Genomic DNA, 18,368 nt, shown 5'->3' with positions numbered 1-18,368 from the left:
CAATTATATTTTTACCCAAACCTATCCTGAAGGGGATAGAAGAGATTTCATGGAAGAAGCATAATTGGAAATTGAGCTTGCTCTTTCGTGGGCTTCTTTTATGAGAAAGGATAACATTTTGTGTGGTAGAAATTCAGCACTTAAATTAGGGGGTATGCTGGCTACTTAGTTAAATAATCTAGAATAATCAGGTCAGGAGGGAATAGCACATAGATTTCACTTAATGTTTGTATTAATTTTTCAGATAATGTAATTCCACACACTAAGCAAGCATTCAAGAGTGCATCAAAAAAGTGCTACGAACTGGAGGATTGACAAGTTGCTAATCCAATCCTCTGACAGTCACAGGGTGCCATGTAAAAGAGATCCTTTGTTCTTTAAGAGCTGATTGAGTTCCATTAGTATCCATATTCAGAGCCAGGGGCACAATATTAATGCTAATACCGTTGTTACGGAGATGGAAATCCGTTAAGAATGAACAATAATCAGCTCACAATATCACTGGACATATTCATGCAGCTTGTAGTGGGGTGAGATCCGATAGCTCTAAACCTTTCTAAAGAGAAAACGAAAATCCAATTAACATCTTCTGTGTAAACCTCCTCAGTTACTTTCACTGGAGATGACCTTGGGCAGCTGTGTTGCAATTTTGCCAAACCTCAATTATGTCTTTAATTCAGCGGTGTTGTTGGGTTTTGCCCAAACAGAAGGCCTGGCTCTGCAGCCTGCCCCTCATGCTGGGTAGGAGTTGCTCACACAAGTCACCTCAGCAGCCTTTGGCATGTTCAGCCCTGAGCTGCGACACAGACGGGCAGCAAACAGACTTTGGGCTTTACAAGTCCCTGGGGAATGTTCAGGCCAACTGGCAAGAAAACTCCTTTTCTCTCACGCTCCCACCTCCTGTAAAAAACCCCAGTTCTTAGGTCATAGAATGGTCTGGCTTGGAAGGAACCTTAAAGATGATCTGGTTCCAGCCCCCAGCTGTGGGCAGGGATGCCCCCTTATGTGGCTGTTCTGGGTAGGACAGGTGGTGAGACCTGGCAAACGGTTAATCACATTGTGCTGAGGAAGGATGTGGTGGGGGGAAGAGATGCTCCATGTGCCCCCATTCAGGACTCCTTTCCAGCCCAAGGTTCAGTGGCAGATCAGACCTTGCAGTGCAGTTCCCTGAACTCAAGGTAGTCCAGCCTATATTCAAAGGAAAATACACTCCTTTAGAACAAAGTTTCCTTGCAATCAGTTTGAATTGAACCTAGAAAAACTCTAATTATCAGCAAAATTTAGCCAGATGGGGGAAAAAAAAGGAGTGTTTTATTTTGGAGCTGGATATGAATTTACCTGCAATTATTGCCCAAGGTAGGGAGAGAAAGCAACTGCCATGATAGAACTCTCAAACAATTATTTTAGATGTATTTTACTGTACTGTCCACTGAATGTTTTTCGTTAACCCAGTAAGAAAACACAAGTTTTCATAGCCTGTCCTCCCTTTCTCTTTTGTTTCTGGCAAGAAGCCTGCAATTAAACTGGAAGATACTTCATGACAATGAACCCTCATCCTGGTGGCCACGTGGCTCAAGGCTTCCGTGGGCAACATCCTCCATTGCAAGGTCTGATCCTAATAACCATAAGCAGGACTCTGAAAGGAGAGAGAATCTTGATGGAAAGAAGTACATTCATTCCCGGGGCAGCTTCTGGACATAAAGCTTTTCCCTCCTGTAACTGTACAATCCACAGGAAAAGAGGTAAAAGCCTTGTTACTGACTGTGCTAATGCCATTGAGATGTTCAACATGAATGTAAGTTGTCTTCAATCTGAATCTTTGTTGCAGCTGCTGTCAACACCACAAGTGAAGATCCCAAAATATAAAGCATTTTGAACTCACTCTTTTCATTTCCTTTTCATTATACGAGGACGATACTGCCTTATCTCAAAGACACACTTGCATATTTGCACTCTATAATGGAGAAACAGCACTACACACAGGTCCCTAAAAGTAAACACCAAACTCTGTAAATCTTGCATATAATTAGGAAATTTCTTCTGGATTTATTATTTTTTCCCCAAAGCTGTTACTGCTTGATTTGGCTGTCATCTGTGTCACTTCTATGGAAAGATTTTCTGTGTTAGAAAGGGAAAATCAGAGCAGCAAGCTAATAACTTGTTACAACAGGGAGATTTAAGGAAGAAAATAATGAAGCCAAGCTGCTGACAGCACTGTGGTGGCTGTACCTCCTCTTTAAGTGGAATCAGCCAGGATTACCCTTTGTTTTAGAGAGTCCCTTTTAGAAAGAACCCACACAAACCTTGGACTGGATGGACACACAAACATCCTTCAGACTGCAAAGAAAACAGCTTCCCCCATAAATATCCCCAGCCCAAGACCAACAAAACAAATTTGGTCTCAACTTTATAACTTTGATTTAATTTCCTACTATATTAATTTTGGCCATTCAATCTCACTGATTTGTTGTGACCTTGATTCGATTGCTTAATTGGCTTAGCAAAGCCTGGATGCATTAGCTCTGTAATGTGCTTGCTTATTCTTTCTTGTAAGATCTATAAAAATAAGCAGAACTTATTTTACATTAAATGGCAGTCAAGCTTAGAAATCCCAGGCCAAAGATAATCTCAGGTATATGGAGGGCACTCTCTAGTCTAGTTTGATCTTGCCTTGTTCAGATCTGGCAATGTTTGAATGTTGACACGTGCCCTTCAGTACAACTTTCTAGTTTGAGATCACTGTCCAGTAACAGCTTGGCTGAGGCAAGAGTGCTCATTTTTTTCTCAGATGACTGCTGTGGGGGTTGTTTCTGCTGGTAGAAGCAGAGTATGGAGCAGCTGGTGGCAATACCTTCTGCAGAGACAGTAAAACTTTCTCATATGCTTCACTATCATCATTATACCTGACTGAACCCAATCTCTGCTGCTGATTTTAAGCTTGCCGACACAATGCAATGGCATTTCTGAATTTGCTTCATTTGCATTTAAACAATCAAGAGTTTTAATTAAAATGCATAAATGAATCATGCACTAGAAGCCCTATCTCCCATGTTATTTATTTTTTATATTAAACCTTCAGTTTGATGGATAAGCACTGCCATTGGTCATTTCTGCTAAAATGATCCCATCAGCAGTGAAATATTTGACAAATCTGATGTTAAATTTTTCATCCCTAGCTTTCAGCACTTGTGGTCCATTGAGATAAATAGTACTTCTCACACTTTTCATCTATTCTTTGAAGCTCTCTGGGACCAGCACTTCGCTAAAGAGGGAGAGGTATAGGTCAAAGGATTGTTTGAGATCCAAACAGTGCTCTCCTTATGGCTTTTTATATGGCCTAGCACATCCACAGTGATGAGAGTGTCTTTAACTTCTTCCGTGTCTTACATTTGTGACAACTATTGCTTCTTTCTCTATAGTGACAGAATTTTGGGTTTTGGTACTGACCTGTTGATGAAACAGAAACCAGTGTGGACTTTCTCCTAAGTAAAACCCATTACCTTAATGCTTTTTAAAAATTATTATTATTTTTACCCTGTGACAGTGGTATCTGCAGTCATCACAGAAGTTCCTGCTACTTCCAGAATGCACTACTTTGCAGCATGGTACTGAAATTTAACTCCAAGCAAAGTAATTTGTCCCAAGAACTGCATCCTATAGAGAATAAGGCAAAAAACACACTCTGCTGGTAGCTTCTCTCAGAGGATTACTGTAAAACTAAGCTAATAACAATGCAACATTCCTTCAAAAACTGAAATCTTGCTCACATGCTAAGAAGCTATAAGAGTAACAGCATCATCTGGTGGCTTCTGCCACAAAGAATGGATTAATTGATTTTTTTTTTTTTTTTTTGGTTCTACTTTCATTTAAATTCCTCATCTCTCAGGTGAGGCCAGGTCCTGAAGGAATGTGTGAGAGGAAAAACAGACGGAAAAGGATAAAAATGAGAGGAGGTAATAATGAAATCCTCAGCTATACTGAAACATTAAACTGCATCTGAGTATCTCAGATCTTTTTAAAAGGATTTTTTAAAGAACATTGAAAAACACCATGCTCATTGAAGTCAAGCTTCATTTACAGCAATGCCAGATGGGTTGGGATTTTCGAAGCATGCATTAAGAACAGGAACAATGCTGCTAAAGGCCTTGAACCTTAGATAAGGATTGGTGTAAACCTCCACAAAATCTTAAGACAATTCCTTTTCATCATTTCTTTTGTAAGTGCCAGATCAAATCCTTCAAACTCCTCCTGCATCTTCCTTTTGGAATTCTTATTAATCATCCTCTTAACACTTGGAGAGGTGGTATGTAAAAATGAGATGAACATACATTAGTTTTCAAAAGAGTTTCTGCTGTGAACAAGTGCTATTGTGATTATGACTGTAAAACAAGCTAATCCACCAAAGCTTACATCTATGGTTAGTGTAGTACTGTAGGCTGAATCAGCCTGCCTGAGGTATTAAACCTCCCCGACCTTAATGGGCTGAAGTATTCCCAGAAATGTCCAAGGTCCCTTGTAAGAAGTTTACCACAACCCAGATGAAGCATAAGGGCCATACTAGTCCACAGAACCCAAAGTCTCCAGGATTAGTTGTTGCAAAAGCTTATTAACAAGGCAATAAAATGAAAATTATTCCTTCTGGCTTTATTGGTGCACAATGTCTGTTTTACATTCGTACAGTTTCTGTCCTATCCTTGGCAGTTGTCTTCTTTGTTGTATTCTTACAAAGAGAGAAATATCAAAACATTAATTTAAGCTGTCACAATGCAAAGGGCTGACAGTCATATAAAGAATTATCATTGTGGCAGAGAATGAAGACAAGTTAGCGAAGGAAAATTAAAGTGACTAGCTAAACAGAACCAAACTTCTTAAAAAATCTAGGATATTGCCATGACAATTCGAATCACTCCAACTTTTTCTTTTTGTGTTTTCAGCACTTTCCTACACAGTCTATTATCAATCTGATGGGAAAAAGAAATCGCTTCACACATAGTCTAGTTTCAGTGAAATACGTATTTCAAAAGAGAAGATTCATCCTGTACCAGTTTATGCAATAAGATAAATTGCAACTAACATCAATCTTTGTAATTTTCCATAATTGTAGAAGTCAGACTGACCAAGATTATAGCCTGTCTAATCTTTTTTGCTAATGCATACTGTATAGAAATGTTTCTTTGTCCTCTCCAGGTCTTTTTTGCAAAACAAAAATTATTCCTTTCTAGCAAACAATAAGATTCCTGCAGGTGGTGGCTTGGGGTCTCAAATTGCTTCGCATATTCTTAAGAATAATTTTAAATACTTTACAAATAAGAAAAGGAAGAGATTGGTTAAAAGAAGAAAATAACCACTTTACTCTTGTGTTATGATTTTTAGCTATAGCTCTTGGGACACTTTACTCTGGCTCTGAAGCAAGTGAGAGCATGAGAGAGAGTCTCAAGGTGCACGTCCATGCCCAGCAAGCCAGAGCACTGCAGCCTGAATAAGTTGTTTTCTCCAGCAAAGAAAATCAACAGGATCTGTGTCATAGGACAGGTTTTCAATGCTTAGTCCTGTGCTCTGGCCTCTCATCATATGCTACCCAGCTAAGAGGTGGAGGCTTAGAATTAATTGCAAAGAGTTGGTGAAACTCCACATCCCATCTTCCACACAAATGTCCGCTGCCTTCTAGCTGTGGTATCTGCAGTGCAAATTAAGTCAGTCAGCATTGCTGTGGCTAACAGATCAGATTACTAATGAAGCATGAGTCCACAAGATTGCTTTATATAGTCAAAATTCATAATTAATTCCCATACACATAAGCAATCGAGTTCACTCAGCTAGCACATCAAAACCCGATGAAAACACCAAAGGCTGAGCAAAGCAGTCTTCCCAAGGTAGATGAATGAGAGGCTTACATGACTAATGCCAGCAGGACAGAGGCACAAAACTCCCTGTGGATGTAAGGACATAAGATCCTTTCCACTTGTTCATCATCCTTACCTGTCTTTAAGTACTGTAATCCTGGAATTAGAAAAGCAGAGTGTTTAGAAACACCGCAGTAGGTTGTGTGTGTATTCAGCAGCAGTAGGCACTCAGTCCAATCAACCCCAAAACCAGCTTGCCAGCATTGCCTGGTAGAGCAGGTTGGCCAAGGCCTGATGTGTCCTCGCAGGGTTGGACCCTCTGCACGGTGATGTCACACCTAAAACATCAGTCCAGATCATGAGACAGAAAAAAAATAGCAGGGAAGGACTGCAATCACTATTACTCTCCAAATAAATCAGATGTACATTATGAGTTGGGAAAGAAGACAAGAAAACACTTAGAAATGTAATAAATGTGAATTGCTGCAGTCACACCAAATGCAGATTCATTCCCCTAATTGTATCAATTATTTTTTATGATTGTGATCTCAAAGATGTTAAGTTTTGTAAGAAGACTTATTTGCAAATCACTTTGATTACTACCTGTGCACAGTGTGAATGTGTTTAAAAGCTTCTGCATATTCTCTTTGGCCCTCTGATCCCCTGTTGCAGCATCCTGAATCAGCTGGCAGAACATTAGGCACTTTAGACACTTCTACTTGAAGCATTCAGACAATCCTGGAATTATTGGGGTTACTCAAATGGAGAGTCTTTGTCTAAGCTGTCCTTTCATTGATCCCAGGGCTCTTATGACAGACTTTGCTTTTCAAATTTCTGTGTCTCTCTTTCATTTTTTAATCAGATATGTTTTACTGTGAGGAAGAATTTGACCATTTGCTATTGTGTTCTAAGAAATAAGCCTACTAGACCAAGCATTCAAGGTAATTTCATTTCTGCAATAGGAGGTATAATTGAAGAATCATATTTTCAATGTAAGACACTATCTAAAACTAGTCCCTGGTATGAACCCTAGTCAACTATATACAATCCTCTTTAATATGGCCTTTGATAGCATTCATTTAGCACTCCAGTGCAAAGCCTCCAAAAGGGCATTGAATGAAATTAGTTTCCAAAAGGACTAGAACAGTAACAAAAGTCTCTTCCTCTGAATTAATGGCAATCTTAAAATCTCAACTGCTTTGAAACAGCACATTAATCCGCAATGAAAATGTTTGCATAGCATTAAAAAAATACAAACAGGATTAACAAAGAACTTCCCAAGGACAAGATATATTCACTTTGATTTTAAGAGTGAAAGGAAAGTTAAGTGCCTTAACTTTTTTTTTTTTTTAAAAAAAGAGAGAATTAGAGAGAGATGTTCCAACTAGATGAGAGAAAAAACTAACCCTGCCCTCTTCTTCCCCAAACACCAACTTGAATATTGCTAAGTTTATTTAGTAACCATCTATCACCATCACAAATGTAAATCTCACTGCTCATTGATGCAGCATTCCTGGCAATGGGTCTGTAGCACACTTGTCACAAACACTCTTTCCAGGCCGTGCTGGAAGGCAGCCTGAGCCTGTAAGAGCCCCTTGTACCCCAGAGCTCCTCAATGCTCATACCAGGATCAATAACAGCAACTTCACTGGTGCAAGGAGTAAGATCTGTGAGCAGATCTTTTTGGATGTTTTTGGTCATGCAGCTTTACAGACTGTAAAGGGAAGCACCCAGATCATCACCTGAATAATTATTCACCAAAGGAAGGGGAGGTGCTTCCAGAGCAGGAAGTCATCCCCTTTCGGAGTCTATTTTATGGTGGCATAAAGTGACTCCTCTTTTTGTTGACTGCAGAAGAAGATTAAGCAACAAGCTTAGACTAGACAATAAAGCTTCAGAAGGCTAAAATTAGATTGGGGGAATCCTACCCAAAATATTTTTGAGTTTGGTCTACAGCTAACATATGTACAGCTAGCCCATTCCCCTGATGAAGTGTGTGAAACCATTTCCTCAGCAAAAGTTTGCCTTTCATAATATACACAGTCTGGATCCAGAAGGCAATGAGCAAAAAGCTTCTGTAGGACAGAGAACAAAAGGCTGCCAAAAGAGAAGCCAATTGCCTTGATTGTACCTTCATGAGGACACTGGTTCCACCTAGAGACTATGTTTCTCCTTGAGATTTTTCGCCAGCTTCTCATTTCTCCTTCGTGTTCCCTTTTGGGCTGAGCAGAGCTGTAGCACCAGATCTGCTCTTACCATCACTGTTCAAGGGTGGTTTCAGTGCTGTGCAGCACAAGTAAAGGACAAAGGCAGCCTGGAGTGGAGGTGAGACTCTGAAAGATGAAACAGCATCATCTACAAATTATCTACCTGAGAGGTATGGGCTTAGGAAGGCTCATTCTCCTACAGCAGAAACAAATTCTTACCCTAGTCCAGTCTCCGACTTCATTTCTCCATCAAGTCAGGGCTGGCCTGGTGACCACTCTGCTGAATGTGCTGAATGCAAGATGAAGCCTTCCTGCCCTCTCTGTCCTCTTCCTCACTTTTAAACCTGCACATCTGCACACACATCTCAGCACCTGTGCTGGGGGACCTTGTTTCTAAAAGTGAATTTAGTAGAGTTTCTGATTGCTCCAGGGTATATATGTGCTCACATGTATGTTAGAAGTGCAGCAAAAATGATTAAACACACGAGGGAAGAGGCTTCCATCTAAAAAGTGATTAAAAAGACTAGCATTGTTTAGTTTACAAAACACAAGAGTAAAAGATGATATAACAGAAGCAGGGAGAAGGGGCTATTTATTTTGTTTTCTCTGAAGCACAAATATGCATGGAAAGGTGAAGGAAAAATGATGAAAACATTTGTGCAGTGTATAATCAACCCTGCAACTCATTGCTGCGGGATATTAGGCAAATTTTTCAAAAACATTTCTAAATGTGTTTGATGCTATGAATAATAAGCCTCAGTTCCTGAGGTGAAGGAAAAGCAAAAACAAACCATCTCCCCAAACTGGAAGGACGGTTAGTCCCTGTCCTTGTGCTTAGATTGGTTAGAGATGGAATTTTTGTCTCCAGAGGGATGGCATTATTTATTTATCAAGTGCATGATATGGGAGTGCTTGTTTCCTTCAAGCAGGAGGTTCTGTAGAAGGCAATTAAAAGGGTCAGCAAGTGCAGCTGTATGAAGTCATTGCCGAAAGATTTGCCCCAGAATACATAAACTTAGTAATGGTGAAGTGGCTTGGGTTCAGTTACTTTGTTCTCAGCTGGTTATTTTCCTCAAAGAACTTCAACTACAGCTAGGTAGTTGAAGGCTGTGAATGAAAATGGAATAAAATATATTTATGTCCTTGGAAAGTTCTTCACTAATCCTGCTTGTTTCTACACGCTTGCACATGCCAAGTAAACACTTTCGCTGCAGATACAGCCTATTTTGGGTATAAAAGGGAAACTGTTGTACCTCCAATATTACTCCAAGCTAGCAGTGAGTGGAGTCTGGATTTTAATGGTCCCCTCCACACCAACCAGTGCTGAGAGCAGCCTGAGAGGGAGTGGATCTGGGTGCTGAAGTGACATGGCAGCCCAGTGCCGCGCTGCTGGGGCTGCCGTCGGCTGCGCTCCCACATCCCGTGCGGCTGCAGTTGGTGCTGTCAGATCGGGAATGAGCTGGGGAGCAGGGGAGGTACTGCTGCGAGCAGAATTAGTACCTGCTTAAAATGTACATGGAGAACAAACTGTCTTTTTAAAAGAATTTTAAATGCTACTTCTGGCTTATGAATAGTTTCCTTGCAACTGTCAGGCCATCTGCTTGGAGAGGGGTCTGTGCAGTCATGAAAAGGATCTTAAAATATACTCTCCTCATAAACATCTTTTGTTTGGAAAATCCACATGCATCACATAATGCAGTAAATGGCAGCACAGGCTGAAGTGAAACATTTTTAAATGCCGAGGATGCAACCTTGGATACAGCTCCCCCCGCCCCCCGCCTCCCCTCTATTAATAAGCACGCTTTAAATGCACCCTCAGACACATTCTCTTACAGCCTCAGATTGGCAGCACCCACCTGCTGGGAAACATGCTAAGATAACTTCCTTGGGTACATCCAAAATACCAAACTGGGTTGTGGGCAGAAAAGAAACAGGCTCCTGCAAAGCAGCTCTCTCTGAGATTACATCATTCTCACAGCCAATTTTCTGCCTACACTGCACCATTTTCTACGGGGTGTGTGTGTGTGAAAAAAAAATAGCATACGTTCGTGTGTACACAATCAAAAAGGCCAAATTAAGGATGTGCAAGCACATCTAATTCTAGCATTTCCTAACTTTTGGGAGCTTAGGTTTTCAGAACTGCTTGGTACGTGAATATATACAATATATACATATGCACATAAACATTTATTTGGTTTGCATGCTTAGAATATGAAATCGTGTGTATGAGAAGAGTGTTATGCTTTCCTTACATTTTTTTCTGTTTATTTTCATCATTCTTTGGTCATTTTTTTGTTTACTCACTTTTTGTTATTCTAATGTAAGTTCAAATATACAAAATGCTAATTTTCTTTTACATAAAAATGTAATAAAACTTTCTGGCTTTCTTTATAAACAAATTTTAGCAGGAATGTTGATGGGATGCTGTATACCAAGTAAAGAAGAAATACTGTTTAATTATCTTCCATATAAAATCCAATAAAACGTTCTGGCTTTTCTTATTTTTCTGTACTGGGGATTAACATCAGTGTCTTTGTGATGAGAAATCTGCATTCATGGCTCCTCTATTTAGATTTAAATAGGAATTATAGTTCTTGGCAGAAAGGGATCTGTCAAATATCACAGCATTTGTGGCAGGTGGTCACTGCATTGCTTAGTACAGACACTGCCTGCTTAACCATAGCCTGAAGTAAACATCAAAAGTCAATTATTCTCTTTGTAAATATTTTATTTATATTTTGGAGGCTAACAAACATCTTTTCAGTGCTTGGCTGAGACCTTCCTCCGCGGATCATAATTCTACTGAACCTGCATTTGGGTGGTTAAGAATGTGTTTAGCAATCCAGGGATCCAAGCTTAGCTACCACTGTATATTGGGTTCCATAACCCAATTCTCTGCTTCAAAACCTTTAATGACTTGGCTGGGTTGAAGTGGACAGAGCTAAAACTTGTCATGGTTGTTACCACTGCAGCTGCCAATTAGTACGACAACCATGTATTATTTTGCCTTTCCTCAGTTAAACTGTATTTTGAATATAAATAATGAAAAAGAAAAAAACCAAACAGGGTCCATTTCCTTGGATTTAACACTTTGGGGGTGGGAAAGCAGGAGGTCTGGTTTAATAGCAAGATAAGTGTGTGCATAGTGGCCCTGCAGTGGTAACTTGAATGCACACTGAGTAGCAAATGTGGAACAAGAGCTGAACTCTGAGGGTCAAATGCCTTGAAGAAATGTCTTGTTGCAGGGTGAACCTACTAAAATAAAATGACAGTATCTGGCAAGTTATGCATACATGGCAGAATCTCTCCCCAAACCACTATGGTGTGGAAAACATCGAAAGATGCTGCAACACATTTTAGATCCTTATTTGAACTCTGTCTGAACTCTTCGGGCCATTAACTAATCAGATCATCTCATTTAAACAATGTTATAAAAATAATCAAGTACTTCTGCCTACATAAATACACTTTGAATATATTTACCTTAAAGAACTGAGATTTCTTGGGTGTTTACTCCTGACATTCGGGAAACAGAAGGAGCACAAAATGTTAAGGAGGAGCAGAATTCTCTGAGATGGGGCTCTGGGTAATTTTCCCTGTAAGCCTGTTTGGTGGCAAGTTAATTGACTCCCACATTACTGAAACTGCAGTGTACTAAAGCACTGGGTGCTCGTTTTGCTGCACTATTTGACTGGCAAAGGCCATCTGTTCTATCCCATCCATCCACATGCACAGCGTCTATTGTTGTCAACAGGATTCACGTACACGTGGATCAAGGCAAGCATGTGCCTCAAACTGCTTTGATCCCTAGAACATGGATTTTTCATTTTCTTTGTTTCTTTGTGCTCACCCAGTAATAATACTTGTCATCTGAGAATTCATATTGATCTTGTCATTGCCTTAAAATTGGATGACAATTACTATCTCTGTCAAAATTCGATCTGATGAAATGGCTCCAATTAGGAAGGAAAAAGAAGGAATCCATCACAGCAGGGAGCATTGCATTTGGCTTTAGAGTAGAAAAGCTTCTATTAAATGGGAACTGTTGGAAGAAGCAAATGGGAACAAGTTTGACAGATATTAGGGCACCAGTCTCAAAATCCATAGAAATTAGGTATACATATGAAATGAATAGCCATTTAATATTTGCAGTCCGTATCTCTCTGCAAATCTGAGTTGAAACTCCTCTGACAATAAATGCCAGTAACTGTTGTTTTCATTTTCTGATTTGGTCAGACACACAGTGGCAGTTGATGCCAGGCTCCCTACATTTTCCAATCCAGTTCTGATCACCAGTGTAATTATAATACATTATCAAGAGTAGATTTGCTGAAGTTTGTGAAATGATAACAGCATAAATTACATCTTGTTTCCAGATACTGATCTTACCTTGAAACTAAATGGGAAGAGGTAGTGAAAGAATTGAAAACAAAAGAGCAAGTGCACTTCCATTGCTACTGATATTGACACTAAAGCAAACAACTTATGCCTGCCAATTACAAATAAAATTGTGCTAATTACAGATTTTTTGGTTTATAAATTAGCCCTGAAAAATTAGTGCGTGCATTTGTGTGTGTGTAGGGGTGGGGAAACCTTTTTCCAAACCAAAGATGTTTGTTTCATATCAAATTAATGTTTTATTCAACTAAAAAAAACCTGACAGTGTTCTGTTTCTGAGGTCAGGTTCATCTGTAATTCTGGGCAGGTCTTACCTGGGAGCAGAGAGAAGGATGTTAGTGCTCAGCTCTCCTCAAAGGACTGGAAGCCTCCACCCACCCAGCAGGATGATCTCAGCTCAAGGCCATTCTTGCATTGGTTTCTCTGAATTGGCCCAGTAAATGCTGTTTCTTCACAAATAAAAGCATGGCAGGAACTGGCTTTTTAATTTGTACAATTATTGAGCTTCTGAACATGAGACTGCACAGTTTACCTCCCAGGAAAATCATGTTTTCTTAACTATATGGCAGAGCTCCTCAAGACACTGAGGGAACCCAACCAAGCACACTATGCCTTTAGCAGGTGGTGACTTTCCAAGCTAAAAATGCAGGATCTGTGTGATGCAGAGATGAGTCACCACACCTCACACAGCAACAGGCTCTTTGGTGAAAGAAGGTAGGTGAGCTGGTGCTCACAGGTCTTCTTCTAGCAAGCTGGGTAGACATGATTTCCTTTTCCCCAAACCTTTCTCCCCCACCTCTGTTTTCATTAGCTAAAAACCTACTTACTGACTCTGACCTACATTTGCAATAGTTCCGGAATGCAACAGAACTGTGTTTCTGGGGAATTTGCTATTTGCTAAAAATTTTAATCCAAGCCATTTTGAAATGTTATATGTTAACTGAGCAAACACAGCAATCAGAAAAGTATACAAACCCCAAGCAATTGTCCTGGATTTGTTTACAACACACTGCTATTAATGAGCGTCTGGGATGAGTATGGGATCTTGTACTATGGATCTCATGATCTGTACAATAATGGCTGATTTTAATTGACTTTTGCTTCATATAGCAAATCCCAATTGGAGAAGTTCCAGGATGCTGCTAGTGAAGAACTGTGGGCGGGTGCATGTTTTGAAGTGATGGTAAACATTGTGACATATACTGTGTGTACCACATATTCTCATATGCACATTTTGACTTTTGTTGCCTTGGCTTTCACACAGCATTTCTAACATAGACATTCCTATTTGCCAGTTTGAGTGGAAATCTGTTAATATGTGAATACTGCTCGCCAGCACGTACCAGCATCGCTGGACTCTCAGTACTTCTCTTCTCCCATGGAACACCCAGCCCTGCCTGCTCAGAGGGGCTCCACAGGACTGTGGCATCTGTGTGAGCAGGACTGGCAGAGCTGTGCAAACGAGGAGTGATGAGAGCTGCTATGAGAAACCATAACTTTGAGAACGTGTAACTCAGCTCAGTGAGTGATCCACTAATTCCCAATGTAAGTCTCATCACTAAGAAGGCCTCGCTCTTTTACTGCCATGGATTCTATTTGCCTTTCAAGAGATGCTGGTAGCTAATGCCAAATTTGGTCAAGCTGTTTTAGCATTTGGAGTACTATGGGTATTAAAATACCTTTAAAGGTCTGGGACTTTGAGCCAGATTACCTCTATGATGTATTTTAATGACTAGCCAACCCTTCTGCTTGAACTGAAATTTGTCCTGAATCCACAGTAGCTCTTTTGGAACCTGGACTCAGCCAAGATTTGCACAGGTTTTTTAATTTGATGCATTAAAAAGTCCCCTGCTACATATCCCATTCTGCCTGGCTGCAATATCATGGCCAATATTAGACTAACAGTTTGGTTTTAGGTTCTTTTCACAAAAACATTTGCATCACACAGACCAAAGCTACAAGGTATTTATAGGCACTGAAGCTATGTCTATCCTCTCCCTAGCAATAAGATGCCCTGAGCACAGGGAGGGTCTCTGCTGCTGCCCACACCACTGCCTGTATCTCCAGTGATGTGGCCAGAGTGTCTCTGATACCATTGCAGCAGCTCCTCCACTTTAGCCTTAAAATATTTTTTGAAAAAGGAAGGAAAAAAAAAAGAGATAAATTTTCCTCAGTGCAGCAGAACCACTTCTCACAGAGTCCACCTGGTTGTTAGACAAGAACTGTGCAAGAGAGATTTGCATGTGTGAGGAAGCCAGTGTGAAGTAGCTGCTCGAATCCACTGTGCTGCACACAATGAAACGAATGCTGGTGAATGGGTGTTTCTGTGAGGTAATACTTCCATCACATCCAATTCTAATGTTATCCAGCACACTGCCTTGCCAAGAGCCTTCTTTGTATTGCAGGAAGCCATCTGTGATGGTAACTAAAATGGGAACGGAACAGGATTCACTTTGGAGCGCCCGTCAGAAGTGCTCCCCTCCGGCACGCGCTGCCAGCAGCAGCATCTCTTCCAAGGTGAGGAAGGCACTGTCTGAGCACGTCCCAGAACTACCCAAAATGGGTGTTGTGCTGCTCACCTGCCATTTTCATGGGGGGTACATACCATCTCTATGCCTTGAACCATAATGTGTCCTTGGTGGGGACCATTAATTGCTATGGAGATGGTGGGTGGGACGATGGATCATTTTGAACAGGTTATCCAAAGCCTTTTTTTCAGTCTTTTAAACATATCTCCTGGCAGAAAGTGCTGATTGTTTTCATTGATCTTTGCTGCTTCTGGTTTAATTTTTCTTTCTCTATCTTCAAGTCTCCATCTTTGTCCCTTTCTTTGCCAAACTATTCATTTGCTGCTGGCTACTCACAGGTCTGTGTTTCAGAGAGCTTCCTGTTTTGTCCATCTTGCTGTTCTATTTTCCATATATTTTTTTTTCTCTGAAAATTTTGCCTTATTGTGCAGTGGCATGTGACTATCTGCTAATGCCAATATTACTCCTTGAGAATACTTTTTCCTTGCATCATCAAGGGTTTAAGTGGAAAGCCTTCAGCACAGTGCAAATTTCACTCCTGAGAAAATCCATCTTTTGAGGTAGCTGATTTTAATTAAAGAATACTCTCTCTCCCTCTCTCTCTCTCTCTCTCTCTGGATTATACTTTAATTTCAGTCTCTATCACAACAGTAGATACTTCTTAGATAAAATGTATTTTTGTCTCTTTTCATCCATGATTATCTGTAGTTCTTAAACACTTGGGGTCAGCAGCTGGTCCCTAGTTGATGTAGTTCAGGAATAATTCTATTCAAAGGAATTAATTCAGAACAAAATTGGTTTTAAATTCAAAATCAGGCAAAATGTTCATAATATTGTGCCCTTATTACATATGTGAGTGAAACTCCCAGAAATATCAGTGATAACAATCATGGTAATAAACAGTAATCTCTGAAATGTATAACCCCTTCCTCCTGAGCATTTTAGACATCAATGCATTAAGCTGCTGTCATATGAAGAAATGTCATTATCCTAATTTTACACAAGGGGAAAAAGGGTGACAGGAAGTTAAGAAAGCACCTGAAATTCTTGTAACAAGAACTGAACCTACATCTCCTGATCTCCTGTTTCTAATGTCCTAAGCACAGAGGGAATCTGTTCCCAAGGGATATAAAACTGAGGTCTTGAGAGTTAACAGTCATGAAAGAATCAACACTATTCAAAACAAGTACAGTTTGAGTTTCTGCCTCCATCATCCTGCCAAATTATGATTGAAATAATATCAGTATCATAACTTAAATTGTTTATGCATGATTAATTTGCACATTTAAACCATTTCCAGATTTCTCACAGAAATGGCTGAAGCATAATGCTGGGTAGAGAAAGTCTTACTGCAGATTTAAAACCTTACTGGTGTGAAGGAAGCTGGAGTGAAACCCTGTCACTTTTGAAGCCAAAAGCAAAACTTCCCCTTATGGCAGAACCAGGATCCTGGCCAAGGTCCCTACGGCCATGAGGACTCCTCTCAATCCCCCCAGATAAGTGTTTCTTCATGTGAAACAGTAAGATATGGGTGTGCATATACACACGTGTATATATGTGACAGGATGCAGGCAGATGCGTATAAACCCACACAGAAATTATGGGATGAGTTCAAGCTGGAAAGACGGGGTTGTTCTATTTTCTGTGTGCTGAGTGACATGAAGCAAGTCCTTAAGTCATTACACCAGCCATTATGCATTTTTTCCCCTTTTCTTTCCTCTGCTTTTTGTTTGTTTGTTTGTTTGTTTTAATGCCCCCCCCCCAGCCTACACACAACACAGATATGTATCTCTGCTTAGTCATGCACTTCTTATCTCAACAGAATTAAAGGAAAAAATATGTATGTAGGATAAGTGTAGGAATAAAATGTGCTTTGGCAAAGTGCTTTAAACTGCCTTTCTGCCAGTAAGCCATTAATTTGTGCTGCTTTGTGTTCTCCAAGCTCAGAATAATTCCCATCTGCCTTGACTCACTATCTAACACAGAAAGGAAGAGGTCCTTTTCTGAGCATGGATGAAATAAGAAACTTTTTGTATAAATGAAGAACGGAGCTTGGAATTCTAGTGTTTCTACCACTGGGACCTAAAATAACTTGAGGTCCTGCTCTTTTAATTAATTTCATTATGATGAGCCTGCCTCTCCTGTCTGTGTATGTTTTTCCAGCTTTTGTGTTCCTGGCCTGCCTGAAATACATATGTATTCCCCTTCTTTCCTCCTGCTGAAGCTGAAGATGCAATCACATCTTTGAACCATCTGGTTTTTAATTTATTATTTTCCCCCATTGCATTAACGGGCTCTCTCGTTTTTCTGTCAGGCTAACAACTTGGCTCCTGTTTATCTTAGATATGTTAACATGCTGTTCCTCTTCTGGGCACTCGCTCAGTCTATTGTATTTTCTGAAATTAAACACCAGGGAGTTTTTAATATTATTTTCTTCATCAGCCCAGGGAATATCCTCTACCTTTACAGCCTCTCTTCCTCCTTTTGTTGCTCCAGCGAACATTTTATGACTCTTGCTAAATTTAGGTTAATATCTTATTTTTCTGTCCTCTCTAGATCATTCCCAAGATGATTTGCTGGAGCCTGCCTAGGCATGTTCCTGTGTGAGGAACTTGGTGAGCAACCTACTCGTGTGAGGCCAGAGAGCATCCAGGATTCCCTGAAGGAGGCAGAGGAATCCCTGCAGAACTCCTCATGCATCCCCATGGGACAGGACACAAGATTTGGGGAAAACCTTCCATGCCTTTGTTAACTCACCCACAAAATGAGTGGATTGGTGCAGTGGAGCCCCTCGCATTGACATAGCCAGCTCTTGTCCCAGCCAGGTGAGGCTGTGCCAGGCAGGGCAGCCTGGCAATCCTGAGACATAACAGGGAGCTGTACATCCCCAAGATGGCTTGGAAGTTCCAGGTAATCACAGTATGGAGCATAACGTGGATTTATATTTGTTACTTTACTTGCCTATGGTACCTCCCAAGAGCCTTCTGAGGCATTCCATTCTTTAATAAGCTGAAAGTGCTCCGAGATTTTTCTAATGAAAATGATATAGGAGCGCACAGTGTTATTATTAAAACCTCTCTCTTTTTCTCTAGGAACTGCTAAAATACATTTACAGTTTATATCCTTTTTGGTGAGCATTAAACTTTCTAATTTAAAATAATAAAGCCTGGTTTGCTCGCTTTCTTTCCCTTCTATTTCAAAAATATAAAAAACTGACAGTTTTCTAACTATTCTTATTTTGCTGAGTGATTTTTGGATTTCAATAAAAGTAACACTGTGGTTACAACACTTTGTGAGATAAGCAAAGAGATTTTTTTTACAGCACAATTATGGAAATTTCAAAGAATCTTATAAATATCCTGCTATTTGCATATATGAGATAAGCATATTTT

The 18,368-nt window shown here is 40.1% G+C and overlaps 2 long non-coding RNA genes across 3 annotated transcripts in view; both read left to right on the top strand.

The window, feature by feature from the left end:
* Positions 1-5,314, top strand: part of LOC116794015 — a 29,456-nt gene extending 24,142 nt beyond the window's left edge. Inside the window, exon 3 of one of the 2 annotated variants that reach the window (XR_004359671.1) lies at positions 1,512-5,314. This is a non-coding gene — a long non-coding RNA (uncharacterized LOC116794015). Of the gene's footprint in view, positions 1-1,508 lie in introns of both variants that reach the window. The other variant, XR_004359670.1, reaches the window with a different exon arrangement.
* A 3,136-nt stretch (positions 5,315-8,450) lies between these two features.
* LOC116794014 lies at positions 8,451-18,106 on the top strand. The gene is made up of 3 exons (XR_004359669.1): positions 8,451-13,993; positions 14,854-14,965; positions 17,533-18,106. It is a non-coding gene; the product is annotated as an uncharacterized LOC116794014 (long non-coding RNA).
* Positions 18,107-18,368: the final 262 nt, after the last annotated feature.

The sequence above is a fragment of the Chiroxiphia lanceolata genome, chromosome 14 (assembly GCF_009829145.1).
Source record: "Chiroxiphia lanceolata isolate bChiLan1 chromosome 14, bChiLan1.pri, whole genome shotgun sequence".
NCBI lineage: Eukaryota > Metazoa > Chordata > Aves > Passeriformes > Pipridae > Chiroxiphia > Chiroxiphia lanceolata.
The sequence above is the reverse complement of the archived record's forward strand: the minus strand, read 5'-3'. Positions and strand labels throughout refer to the sequence as shown.